The sequence below is a fragment of the Ornithorhynchus anatinus genome, chromosome X1, assembly GCF_004115215.2.
Source record: "Ornithorhynchus anatinus isolate Pmale09 chromosome X1, mOrnAna1.pri.v4, whole genome shotgun sequence".
Lineage (NCBI taxonomy): Eukaryota > Metazoa > Chordata > Mammalia > Monotremata > Ornithorhynchidae > Ornithorhynchus > Ornithorhynchus anatinus.
This window is the reverse complement of record NC_041749.1, coordinates 2,166,625-2,181,540: the sequence shown is the minus strand read 5'-3', so window position 1 is coordinate 2,181,540 and position 14,916 is coordinate 2,166,625.

Below are 14,916 nucleotides of genomic sequence, written 5' to 3'. Positions count from 1 at the left end.
CTTCCCAGACTAAGCTCCCCTTTTCCTCAGTTCCCCCTCCCTTCCGAGTCGCCCCAACTCTCTCCCTTTGCTCTACCTCCTTCTCCCCGCCCCTTAGCACTTGTGGATGTGTATATATATGTACATATCTATAAATCTATTTATTTCTATTGATGCCTGTTTACTTGTTTTGATGTCCATCTCCCCCATTCTAGACTGTAAGCCCAGTGTGGGCAGCGATCGCTGTATTGCTGAATTCTACTTTCCAAGGGCTCTGTACAGTGCTCTGTACACAGTAAGTGCTCAATAAATACAAATGAATGAATGAACGAATGTCTGCTTTGTGACCTTGGGCATGCCACTTGACTTTTCTGTGCCTCAATTACCTCAACTGTAAAATGGGGATTAAGAATGTGAGCCCTGTGTGGGACATGGACTGTGTCCAACTGGATTAGCTTTTTCCACCCCAGCACTTAGACCAATGCTTGGCACATAATAAGCATTTAACAAATATCATAATTAACACTATTAGCCAAAAGTGTCGTGAAAAAAACATGTTTTGGAAGAATTGATGGTAGGAATCCAGCTCAATATTTCTATCATGCCACTAAAACCACTTTATTCTGCTACATTATTTACATGGAATGACAAATTTTACATTAATAATCACTATGGCAATAATCACATGCAGGATTTGTAAATCTAGGATTATTCAGTTGACATAGACATGATCGATGAGACGCTTAAGCCTATAGCTTTAAAACAGTTTCAAGTAAGAATAAATAGATGAATGGCTTGTTCTTTAGTGTTACATATTAAATGCATCATTTAATTTTAAGGGCACTTGACAAATTGTAGGTTTTACACATTAGGAAGTGGAAAAGGGATCTTAAATTTAGTTCTACCTATTGCTGTCATGTGGCATACACCATTTTGGGGCCATCTGTATCAATGTGAACAGAATGGTCTACCATAAACATAAGAGTGCATATGCTATGCATATGCTAGAGAAGCAGTGTGGCTCAGTGGAAAGAGCCCGGGCTTGAGAGTCAGAGGTCAGAGGTTCGAATCCCAGCTCTGCCACTTGTCAGCTGTGTGACTGTGGGCGAGTCGCTTGACTTCTCTGTGCCTCAGTTCCCTCATCTGTAAAATGGGGATTAAGACTGTGAGCCTCATGTGGGACAACCTGATTACCCTATATCTACCCCAGTGCTTAGAACAGTGCTCTGCACATAGTAAGCGCTTAACAAATACCAACATTACTATTATATGCCCTGTGTTCCTCTCCGAGCTAACCTACTCACTGGACCTCACTCTCCTTTCTTCCCCCAGTGACCTCTTGCTCACCTACTTCCTTCCATAGGGAACTCTATCCACTTGTCAAAGCACTTCTTAATTCACCCCAAGCGCTTAGAACAGTCCTTTGCACACAGTAAGAACTCAATAAATGCAACTGAATGTATAAACACCTCCTTCGGGAAACCTTCCCAGATTAACCCCTCATCTTCCTCCCTGGTTTCCACCCAACTGCCATCAGCACTTCCACACCTCCTACTCACTTGAGCACTCAACCACCCACCTTCCAGAGTGCCTGAAAATCTCTCTTCATACACTACTGTTTCCTCAAGACTGCAATTTCTTTTATTGCTGGTCTCCTTCATTAGTTCCAGGAGTGCAGGTAGTGCTGGGCAGGTATTATCTCTATTGCCAAATTGTACATTCTAATCACTTAGTACAGCCCTCCTCACACAGTAAGCACTCAATATATATGACTGAATTAATATTGTGTCTAACTCTACTGTAGTCTCCCAAATGCTTCTCACAGAGCTGGGCACACAGAAGGCACTCGATAAAAACTGAGTAGGGCCTGGCGTTAGTGATGAAGATCTGACGATTCCATCAATAAAGACTTTGAGAGAGGAAAAATAAATTAAGAAAACGAAGCGCCAGTTGGAGCTATCATAAATATGGTACTTGATTTCCTCTATGATGCATCCTTCACTGTGCAGACCCCCCTGTAACATCCATTTTGATAAGAACAGAATGGCCTAGTGAAAAGACACATGGGCCTGAGCATTAGAGGACCAGGGTCCTAACCCCAGCTCTGCCACTTGCCTGTCGCCTGACCTTGGGCAAGTCACTGCACACATTTGTGCCTCAGTTTTCTCATCTCTAAAATGGGGTTTCAGTGACTATTTTTTCCTACTGTGAGCCCCATATAGGACAGGGATTTTATCTGACCTGATTACCTTATATCTACCTCAGTCCTTAGTCGAGGGTTCGGAACACAGTAAGCTCTTAATGCAATAATACTTTCCTTAAGTACTTTCACACTTACACACGTATCCTCTCCCCCAGACCTTGTGGATATGTGCAGTGGGTAAATATGTTCACGTCTGTCTGCCCCACTAGAACGTGAGCCGGGAACCAGTTTCACGGTTCAGTTGTATCTTCTCCCAAGCGCAGTTCACTGCAGACAGCTGATCTCAGTAAGCCCCAGAAGGTATCCCTCACAAATCTTTAGCAGCTTTGTATGGCCTCAATCCCTGTGGGGGATCAAGATAAGACTTTTGGGGGCACAGAAATGGGAAATCACACAGAGGGTCCCCTCTCGTCTGTTACAAAATTTGGCCTGATGTCCACCCCACTTCTCCAACCCAGAATGCTCCGGGAACTAAAACCCTGGTTCCCACAGATCCTGCCTGCAGCTGCCAGAACGGACCTTTCTACCTTTCCTTGCTTCTTGAATAGAAAGATTGTATTTCAAGCCATTGTTTTGGGTAGACACTTATTAACCCTGGTGAATTTAGAGCGGGGATTGCACTCAATATCTATTGATTAGCAGTCAGAGGAGCAGTAATCCTTAGGCCTTGATCAATTCAGGCTGTTGACAAGAGAGAGCTGCACACAAGAGTGGCCTTTTCCCAGATCATTGATATGCAAGGCAAGGATGTGTTGGAGGCAGGGGGAGAAGGTTAGCATGAAGTCAAGTGTTTATACATTACAGGAAATTCCTGGTGAGGGGCTGGCAGGTTTTAGCATAGGCGGGACAGGCCAGACCTCAAATTCAATCAAAGCACCCTATGACGCAGTCGCAATGCCACAAAACCCATTGTTATTGTTATGAAATAATAATGATGAAAAAATTATTACTACTAATAGCAATAATAATCCACTTCGGGCCAACAGGGATATAATCAGCACATTTTATAGATCCTGCCTCTTTCAATTACGATACCATGATGATAAACCATCTCGGATCAATCATTTTCTCTCTAAATGCATTATTTTGCTTAAATTGAACATGATTTAAAAGAGCAGTAACATAAAAGGATCTTTTTTAAAATAAGTAGACTACTGCACATTAGGCAAGCCTCAAAAAATAATCACCTTTAAATATGTTCTCCCCAGAGTTGTGTTGGTTCTTTTTAATCACTCTTGAGAAAGCCAAAATACCACCAATATGAGCTTGGAAAATTCCACCCACTGACCTACCTTGTTTTGAAGAAAGCAGTTAGTAGTTCCACTCAAAACGAATTCAAAGAAAGTGCTAAATAACTTTGTGTAAATGCTATAAAATTGCAGTAAGAAAAATTCAGGGTCGTTGTTGAAAACCTGAACAATTTAGACTAAGTTCTCCCTCCCAGTCACTCTAGTTAACTGAAGGAGAAGGAACGCTGCTCCCAGCTTGAAGTTATTCTCTTTAATTACATTAGGCCACTCTACATTTGCCTGTAGAAAAACCTTTGCCTCACCCTTCAATACTTAAGATTAAATAGAGAAGCAGCGTGGCTCAGTGGAAAGAGCACGGGCTTTGGAGTCAGGGCTCATGAGTTCGAATCCCAGCTCTGCCACTTGTCGGCTGTGTGACTGTGGGCGAGTCACTTCACTTCTCTGCGCCTCAGTTCCCTCATCTGTAAAATGGGGATTAAGACTGTGAGCTCCACGTGGGACAACCTGATTCCCCTATGTCTACCCCAGCGCTTAGAACAGTGCTTGGCACATAGTAAGCGCTTAACAAATACCAACATTATTGTTATTATTATTATTACTTACCAGCTGGAACAAAAACTTAATCAAGAGAAAAATGAACTCACCTTTGCTTATCTCCCCTAGTCTATCTTTGCCTTTCTTTGTTTCCCCTCCCTTTTCCTCCCTCTTCCCCCTATCTCCTCTTCTCAACCCCCCCCACCTCCTCTTTTCTTTATCCTTCTTTCTCTCACCTCTTTCCCTCCGCATTCTCCCCCAGTGTCAATTTTCTCTTCTTCCCCTCTCCATTCTCCCCCTCCTCTTTCCAGCCTGTGAGAGGCTGGCATCTAGCATTCCCAAATCTGGGATTTCTCAGGAACATTCTACTACTTATTACTATGGTCTACTACTTAAGCATTAACTCATGCCCTATCTCCTTTTCCTTCTTTCTCCTACAAGAAAAATTTGTGACTACCCAGAAGCTGCTGCTGCTACATGCTTGCCGAAAGAAGAGATTTAGCCAGGCAAATCTCTGACTCAGAACACAAACACACTCACAGGCACATACCTCTGAGAATCTTCTGAAGTTTTCATTTTATAAAATGAATTTAAAGAGATGGTAGGGTGTCCAATTTAGGACAAATACTTGGCCATGTAAATCCTGCGTCTGATACATAAATCGGCCTTTTTCTGAATTGAAACAAAGGAAGGTCTTTAAACACTTTGCTCTCATTCAAACCTTTGACTTTCTTTGTTCATTAAATCAGAATTGTTTTTGAGCAGTAAAAATAAGCACTTATTACGTGCCAGGCACTGTTCTAAGTGCTGAGCTGGATGAAAACAAATTGGGTTGGACATAGTCCCTGACCCATATGGGGCTCATCATCTTAATTCCCATTTTACAGATGAGGTAACTGAACTTATCCAAGTGCTTAGTACAGTGCTCTGCACCGAGTAAATGTGAAATAAATACCATTGCTTAAATGATTGAGCCAAATTAAAAGTGAGGGAATTAGGTAAAAGCACTGCAATATGCTTCAAAAGACAAACTGCATCCTTTTTAATAGCATCTCAATCAAGTGCCAATTGTATTCAGATTACTGTACTAAGGGTTTGGGAAAGTGCAGTAGAGTTAATAGCCCTGGAAGAACTTAGACTAGCTAAAAGGACAGACACAAAAATAAATAACATGTAGGAGGAAATAATACAGTATACAGATATGCTCAGAAATACTAGAGGATTGTCTGAGAATCTTTATGTTTCGGTGAGCAATGGCAATTGGAGATATAAGATAGGGGAGATAAGAAACTGACCAGAGACGGTCACCTGGAGGAAGGGTGATTTCCAGAGGGTGGTGAAGATGGGGAAAGGGACTGTTGAGTCTACCAGACTCCAGGGGGAGGGAGTTCCAGTTCATTAATTCATTCATTCCCTCATATTTATTGAGTGCTTTCTGTGTGCAGAGCACTCTACTAAGCATTTGGGAGAGTACAGTATAACAATAAATGGACACATTCCCTGCCCACAATGACCTTTGTGCAGAAGGAAACTACAGAAGAGATGAGAACAAAGCAGGGCCTTTCTGGCCCAGATTTAGAAGTGTCAGAATGGAGGCATCCTCCACCCTCCCCAGTTTTCAGATGGAAAAATGAACAGTCTCAGTGTTGTATCATCATTTGGTGGTATTTACTGAGCACTTACTATGTGCAGAGCAATATTCTAAGCCTATGGGGGAGTACAGTATGAGCTAAATTAGCAGATGCATTCCCCTGCTCATAATGAGCTTATAGTCTTTAAAGGGTTATGTGTTTTCTTTAGCTATTTCTGTCCCCCCCCTTCTTTTACCTCTCTGTTCATTTTTGCCTCTCAATCTGTTTGTACTTCACTTTCTCTGCCTACTAATACACACCCTCTACTCTTCTTCTTCAAATGTCGAGTTGTTTCTGACCCATAGAGACTCCATGGATACGCCCTCTTCAGAATGTAGAAGCAGCTTGGCTTAGTGGAAAGAGCACGGGCTTACAAGTCAGAGGTGGTGGGTTCTACTTCTGGCTCTGCCATTTGTCAGCTGTGTGACCTTGGGCAAGTCACTTAACTTCTCGGTGCCTCAGCTCATTTGCAAAATGGGGATTAAGACTGTGAGCCCCATGTGGGGCCACCTGATTACCCTGTATCTACCCCAGGGCTTAGAACAGCGTTCAGCACATAGTAAGCGCTTAACAAATACCAAAATTATTATCATTTTTATTATTATTATGTCCCATTTTATATCATAAAGCCATTCTGGTATGTGTATCTATAGAGTTTTCTTGATAAAGACACCGAAGTGGTTTACCATTGCCTTCTTCCGTGCAGTAAATTCTTGAGTCTTTGATTAATGTTTTGATTTCTTAATCATCTGCCTTTGACTCTTTCTCATGCTGCTGCTGCTGCTCAGCCCAAGTGAATCCACTTTGTCTATACTCTACTACTTATTACTATGGTCTACTACTTAAGCATTAACTCATGCCCTATCTCCTTTTCCTTCTTTCTCCTACAAGAAAAATATTTAAATGTCTGTCCCCTCCACTAGATTGTAAGTTCCTGGAGGCCTGGGATCATAGCTGCTAAAGCTACTGTACTCTCCCAAGCACTTAGTTTAATGCTCTGCATACTAGAGTATTCAATTAATTGTCTTATTGGTATAACAGGTGGCAAGACTGGAGGAAAGTAAGACACCTTAAGGCAATATTGTCAATCCGTTACCAGTGAGCAACGATGGTCCAAAGTGTGGCAGGGAAATCCAGGACCACAGCCTGGCGTTCCAGGATTGATTGCGAAAAAGAATATGACGGCTGGCCTAGAGAGATGTGACATCATCTCTCTGAGGGCAGCGGCAAGGCTCCTGTACGGATGACTTGGTTCCAGAGCTTGGTGGCGCCCGGCCTTTGTGTCCACAGTCCAAGCCAGAGCTAGGTTCTTGCGCTTCGGGCCCTTTGTGGGTGGAGCCGCAGCAGAGACAGAGAATGGCCTGTTCGGGGCTGAGGTGAAGTCAGTCCAACCTCAGTCAGTGAGTCATATTTATTGAGCACTCCCCGTGTGCAGAGCACTGTATTAAGTGTTTGGGAGAGTATAATACAACAACAGACACATTCCCTGCCCACAGTGATCTTATAGTATACACATCCAAATCTACCCCTTTCCAAGTCCCCAAATCTCTCTCCTACCCCATTTCCCTCCAATCTCTTCCCTACACTTTTCCCTCTCCTGTCCAAACTTCGCTCTGCTGCCCAGATCGTTTTGCTGTGAAACATTCAGTCCGCATCTCTCCACGCCTCAAAGACTTACAATGGTTGCCCATCCACCTTCACATTAGACAGAATCTCCGCACAATCGGCTTTAAGGCACTCAATCAGCACTCTCTCTCCTACCTTACCTCGCCCTAAGGTATTGTGTTTGTGATGAGCCGACAGCATACTCAGCTGTTGCCAACCAGCTGTGTGCAGAGGGGGTGAGTGTTCAGCAAAGAAGGAAAATGTATTTCCTACTACAACCCAACCCACAAACTCAGCTCCTATGAAACCAGTCTACTCTCTTTATCTGGATCGTGTGTATTTCGCCACCCACTCCTTGCTCGCTTTCTTTCTTGGGTCTGGAACTCCTTGCCCTTTCGTACCTGACAGGCCACCACTCCCCCTACCTTCAAAACCCCCCTAAAATCAATCATTCAATCAGTGGTATTTGAGTGTTATGTTCAGAGCACCGTACTAAGAGAATTAAGAGACACGTTTTCTGCCCATAATGAGCTTACAGTCTACTGGGGGAGACAGACATTCATAGGAATAATTTATAATGTTTGACTTAAAGATATGGACATAAGTGCCGTGGGTTTGGGGGTGAAGAGGATGTCAAATATCCAAAAGTCACAGATTCAAGTGCGAAGACAATACAAAAGGGAGAGTGGGGGGCAGGGGCAGGAAGAGGGCTTAATCACATCTTTAAATTACATATTATACATCATTTATTCATATTAACGACTATCTCCCCTCTATACTATAAATTTGCTATGGACAGGGATCGTGCCTGCTAATTCAGTTATATTACATTCTCCCAAGTGCTTAGTACGGTGTTCTGCACATATGAAGTGAAGCAGCGTGGCCTACTGGATAGATCCCGGGCCTGGGAGTCAAAAGGACCTGGGTTCTAGTCCTGCCTCCACCACTTGTCTGCTGTGTGCTTTTGGACAAGTCACTGAACTTCTCTCTCCCTCACTTACCTCAGATGTAAAATGGAGATTACAACTGTGAGCCCCATGCGGGATTTATTACCCTATTTATTTTGTTAATGAGGTGTACATCCCCTTGATTCTATTTATCTTGATAATGTTGTCTTGTTTTTGTTTTGTTCTGTTTTGCTTTGCTCTCTGTTTCCCCCTGTTAGACTGTGAGCCAGTCATTGGGCAGGGATTGTCTCTATCTGTTGCCGAACTGTACATTCCAAGCGCTTAGTACAGTGCTCTGCACATAGTAAGCGCTCAATAAATACTTTTGAATGAACATGGACTGTGTCCAACCTGATTACTTTTCATTCATTCATTCAATCATGTTTATTGAGCCCTTCCTGTGCGCAGAGCACTGTACTAAACACTTGAGAGTATAATGCAACAATATACAGACATATCCCCTGCCCATAGCAAGTTTCAGTTCTCCCTTAGGTGGAGCCAACCTCATCTTGCACTACCAAAACCAAAATCAAACCGCATTTCCCTGGAGCTGCGCTCAACGCCTTCACACGCGACTGAACCTCCTGGCCATGCCTGGAGCCTCATAGCACCTCCTGGATTCTTCTTCAGCCTCTTGCAGCCTTCTGCAGCCTCCTGGGACCTCAGCCTCCTTCATTCTCTTGGGACTTCCTGGAAACGCTGTCAGGCTCCTGCAGTCTCCTGGAACTTCCTGCCGGTTTTTCAGCCTCCCCCAGCCTCCTCGACCCTCTTGCTCTCTGCCGGGCAGTTTGCAGCTGTTCACACCCACGCTCACAATGCCCGAAGTATTTCTGTGGTGTCGAATGAAGGCTTAATCCAAAATATAAGGCCATCCTGGGTCTTTACTTTTTCCAGCATCCTGTTTTGAGGACACCTACAGGAACTAGCGGTTTCCATACCCACTCAAAAGAGATACGGCTTAAATACGGTATACATTTCTAATAATATCATGGCAATGTAAATTTTAATTTCAAGAACACTCCGTGGCCCTGCTGAAACAGCAAGGAAGAGTGGAATCACACAGCTTGCGGAAAGTATTGTGTCTATGATGAGCTGACTCGGCATATTCAGCCGTTGCAAGCCAGCTGTGTGAGGGAGGGGGAGGGGGAGAGTGTTCAGCAAAGAAATGCTAAGTGCAATTTCTACAATCCTGCTAAAAGGAGGAAAGAAATATATTTATTTCCTAGGCACCGCATATATCATTTCCTGTGCTACAGATCTGGAAAGAGCCAATTTTGGAAGCACGGAGTAGGTAGGTGGTTCATTTCAAATGCCATCTCACATTCAGTCTCCATCCAAATCCTGCTGGTTCTTCTTATGTGTCTCCTATATCTGTGTGTGCCTCTTCCAGGCAGCTGGTAGAAGCTCTGGTCATTTCGCAGTTAAGACTAATCAATCAAACAATAGTTTTTACTCACGCATTTACACGATGCGCTGTACTGAGCCCTTGGGAGAGCGCGGAAGAGTTAATAGACTCAATCTCTGCCCTCACGGACCTTCCAATCTCATCCTCCTCTTTAACCTCCCGACCTCCAGCTTCTCCTCCTTCCCATCTGTCCTCCACACTGCTGCACGGATCATCTTCCTGAAGCACTGACCGGCCTACAACTCTCCCCTCCTCAAAACCCACTTCCCCTAGCTTGGAACTCCCTCCTTTCCTCCACACATCACAGACCTTAGTTTTCTCCGCTTCCAAAGCCTGCCTGAACTTCTACCTCCTCCAGCCAGCTCTCTGCAATTATTTTCTAGCACCCTGAGCAATCAAGCGAAAGGTCCTCACTATGGGCTTCGAAACTCTCCATCACCTTGCCCCCTCCTACCTCACTTCCCTTCTCTCCTTCTACATCCCAGCCCATGCACTCTGCTCCTCTGGTGCCGCTAACCTTTTCACGTGTCATATACTCTTTCCACTAGGCTGTGCTGTCTATACTGTAGGACTTTTAACTGGATATTTAATCCAGGATGATTTTCTTTTTCCATCAACACAGAGAACTATTTCCTCAACTTCAGGGCGAGAGGTAGAGAGGTTTATTTCTAGCCACTGAGCCTTGGAGAAATGCACCTCAGTGCTATCTAGGAACAGATTTTAAACTCTTGGTTCAAGTCTATCTACAAAGATTTTTGCCTTACTTTGCAATTTATTTAGCCCTTCTTGATATTTGTATTTATCCTAGCCATGAATAGAAAATCAATAGCAGCAAATGTCTTCTTGACGCAATCATCCGCTAGCTAGGATCTAGAGTAGGAACCAGAATCAAGGATATTTTTGTTTCATCACCACCACTTGGTGAGGAGCTCAGTCAGAAAATGCTTAAAATGAGAACCAGAACCCATGATGGAGCAAAGGGACAAAGCAGTAAATACCATTGGTTGATCAACTGATTGATTGAATTTGGCCTAAACCATGACAGCTGTGTTTTAGAAGCCTAGAGTCAGAAGGTCATGGGTTCTAATCCCAGCTCTGACACTTGTCTGCTGTGTGGCCTTGGGCAAGCGAGTTCACTTCTCTAGGCCTCAGTTACCTCATCTGTAATATGGGGATGAAGACTGTGAGCCCTTTGCAGAGGAAGGGACTGCATCCAACTTGATTTGCTTATATCCACCCCAGCGCTGTTACAGTGCCTAGCACTTAGTAAGGACTTAAATATCAGAATTAATAATAACAATAATAATAATAACAAATACCATTATGATTATTAGATTCTCTCCTCTGCTTTCTCTGCTTAGGCTGCTAACAGAACTGGGTTTGGCTCTTTTCAGCAGAAAATTGTGTTTCTTAGCAAGATTCATGCTCTCAAGAGTCTGAGTTCTGCTCTACCAGAAGGACCTAATATAATGCTCTGCACACAGTAAGCACTCAATAAATACGATTGAATCTACCAGTAACACCATTTCTAATCTCAGTCCTTTTCTTCCATTACTCAACATCAACTCTGGTGAGTTACGCTACCCCTTGACTGACTCTGTAAAATCATTTTAATGGAGTGGGCTAAGTCTGATTGCAAACTTCTTGACCAGCCACCCTGTGTACTGACCCGATTGTCCTCTCTCAAGCATTTAGTACAGCGTTCTGCAAACAATAGGCACTCAGTAAATGCTGCTGATTGATTGAGTCCTCAGAGGGAAAAACTAGTGGAATGGAGAAAAACATTTCATTTGGGAGCCTTGAATCGCAACAAAATGAAGGAAGTAAGTTCCAAATCACCATCTACGAGGCAACTAAATGGCGGTACCTGGGAACGCAATCAAAGTCGCCACAGGATGTCATAAACTCCTATTGATTAATCAGGCTATGCTGCTAGTTTAACCTCAGAGCAGACCCACAGAGCAGCTTCAATAGCCACTTGTTGGGAAATACCAACGTCTTGTAGGATAATAGTCTAACTTAAAAGCCTCGTAGATTGGATGGGTGAGGTCCTGGATTTCAAGATTCTGATGGCCAAGCAACAGTGCATTCCCACCAAGACCAGAGCACCTATCACCACTTTATCGATTGTGGCCGCCTCCGGGTTCTTTAGTTTGTAGCGGTCATAGTCCAGGCCTTTGCCAAAGCTGGTGCCTTGGATCACCATTGTATGACTGCGTAGCTTGGGTTGGATGCAGCGTTAACTGGACAACCAACCATTTTTCTTTTTTCGCTTTAGACTAAGTTAGATTAAATTGCTCAAAGAAAATGAAATGATTTTGGGCATGTTTCCCTTTGAGAAGTTATCAGTGATCAGTTACTCACAGTGTGAGTCTGTTCCAAGTTTCTCCACATTCAACCTAATTCATTGATCTCTTGCCTTTTTGTCAGATCTGATGTTTTGTAAAAGAAAATTCAGTAGTCAGTCCTCAACAAGAAATCTCAAGTCAAAATGTCACGAAGAAAAGACATTTAGCCCCAGGATTTAAAAAATCATCAAAATCAGTGAAAGATTGGCCCATTCCTTCACATGGAGAACGTGGAGGAAATAAAGATCCTAGCTTCATCAAAACAAAGATACCCTGGCACAGTTAATTAAATTTCATCTCTGATTTTCCAGACTTACATCCAGATGAGATAGCTAAAGAATGTGTTTCAAAATGAAGAAATCAATCCGTAATTTGCACTGAGACCCTAAAGAGTGGAGAACTCTACTAAGCATTTTGGAGACTACTGAGTTAAAAGACATATCCAGGTCCTTAAAGAGTTTACTATCTAAAAGAGAAGGACAAAGTTATATAAAGGTCAGCAATACTCATAAATTAATTTGGTAATTTATTAAGTGCTTGCTATGTGCTAAACTCTGGTGTAGACACAAGGTTATGACGGTACCTGTCCCACACAGGGCTCACGGCCAACCTTAGCCCATTGTCCAGGTGAGGAAACAGAGGCTCAGAGAGATTAAGTGACTTGTTCAAGGTCACTAAGCAGTTTGAAACAAGTCTCCTGATTCCTAGGTATATGCCCTTGTTCCTTCCACTAGTTTATGCTGCCTGCCTCCTATAGCTGCTGAAGCAGCTAAGAAAAAAATTGTAAGACCTCCCTTCTACCTCCCACCAACCCATCCCCACAGCCCCAACCATCACCAAGCAGCACCACAAGGAGCTGACTGGCTGACTCTTAGACTAAGAACATAGTAATTGCAGGCTTTAAGATGGCAGGTTCTCCTCTGCGTCTCAAACCTGCTTCCCATGATCCTGAGGGCAGATGATATTTATCGTGATTATGTTGTCTTGTTTTTGTCCGTCTGTCTCCCCCGATTAGACTGTAAGCCCGTCATTGGGCAGAAATTGTCTCTATCTGTTGCCGAATCGTATATTCCAAGCGCTTAGTACAGTGCTCTGCAAATAGAGCTCAATAAATACGAATGAATGAATGAATGAATGAATGAATGAATGAATGAATGAAATTTGGTCATTAAAGCATGAGCTCTTGGGCAATCTGTGGCAGCTCTGAACGTCCTCGAATTTCCACAGAAATTGCAGGCGAAAGCATGTATTTTTAATTCAAAAGGAGATAAGGTGATCCCTGTACTGCAGCAGGAAATCTGGGTTCCAGTCCCAACTTCTGCTGTGTGACCTTCATCAAGTCACTTCATCAGCATAACCTTAATCAAGCATCTTGACTTAAACAGCATGGCCTAGTGGATAGAACCCAAGTCTGGGAGTCAGAAGGACCTGGGTTCTAATCCCAGCTCTGCCACTAGTCTGCTGTGTGACCTTGGGCTAGTCACTTCACTTCTCTGTGCCTCAGTTACTTCATCTGTAAAACAGGGATTAAGACTGTGAGCACAATGTGGAACAGGGACTGTGTCCAACTGAATTCACTTGTATTTACCCCATTGCTTAGAACAGCACCTGGTGCATAATAGCTATAAGAATAATAATAATGATGGTATTTGTTAAACACTTATTATGTGCCAAGTACTGTTCTAAGCACTGGGGTAGACACAAGGTAATCAGGCTGTACACTACTAAGGTACACTGCTTCTCTGTAAGCACTTAAATGCACGGCTCAGTGGAAAGAGCCTGGGCTTGGGAGTCAGAGGTCATGGGTTCTAATCCCCGCTCCACCACTTGTCAGCTGTGTGACTTCGGGCAAGTCACTTCACTTCTCTGTGCCTCAGTTCCCTCATTTGTAAAATGGGGAATAAGACTGTGAGCCCCACGTGGGATAACCTGATAACCTTGTATCGCCCCAGGGCTCAAAACAGTGCCTTGCACATAGTAAGTGCTTAACAAATACCAACATTATTATTACTATTATTAAATGGTATTAAAAAACAAAAGCAAGCAACAAAAAAACCCCACCTCTCTGTGCATCAGTTTCTTCATCTGTAAGTGGGAGAACATGTCGACTCTCCCTCCCCTCATAGTCCTTGAGCCCCAAAAAGAAGCAGCGTGGCTCAGTGGAAAGAGCACGGGCTTTGGAGTCAGAGGTCATGAGTTCGAATCCCAGCTCTGCCACTTGTCTGCTGTGTGACCTTGGGCAAGTCACTTCACTTCCTCTGTGCCTCAGTTACCTCATCTGTAAAATGGGGATGAAGACTGTGAGCCCCACGTGGGACAACCTGATTCCCCTGTGTCTACCCCAGCGCTTAGAACAGTGCTCTGCACATACTAAGCACTTAACAAATACCAACATGATGGACTAGGTTTTATCCCATTATTAATCCAAACCATTTGCACAGTGTTTGGTGCCTAGGAAGGGCTTGATAAATGGCACCATTAGCAGCAGCAGCAGCAGCAGCAGCATTATCATTGTTAGTTTTTAAAGGGCAAGGCAAAATAGGTGCAAATTCTTTTAACATCTCTATGTATGTGTCACTAAGGACACCAACATCCATGAGCTCAAATGCAAACTTGCATCAGTGCAGAGACTAAACCTACTAAATCTAGCAGTGATCAAGGACCCTAAAGTGTCCTAAAACACACAACATGGGCCAGCCCACTCAGCGAAACAGTGACCCGGGGGAGAGCTGGATTTCTTCTTCAGCAGGTAGTGAAATGAAAAAAAAAAAAAAAACCAATCAAAACCCCACAAAACCAAGGAATCAAGATATGCTCAGATAACATCAAACAATGGAATATCTTGAAATCCCAATGGTCAGACAGTCTAACTGAAGAACTTAAAAATGGAAGGAAAAGTGAAAGGATTTAGAAACCCTAACCCTAATGAGGAAAGGGTTAACCTATTAAGTGGCTAATTTCATAGTGAATGTGATTTTTAGCAGCAAAATTGATTTGCCAATAATTGTTTAACC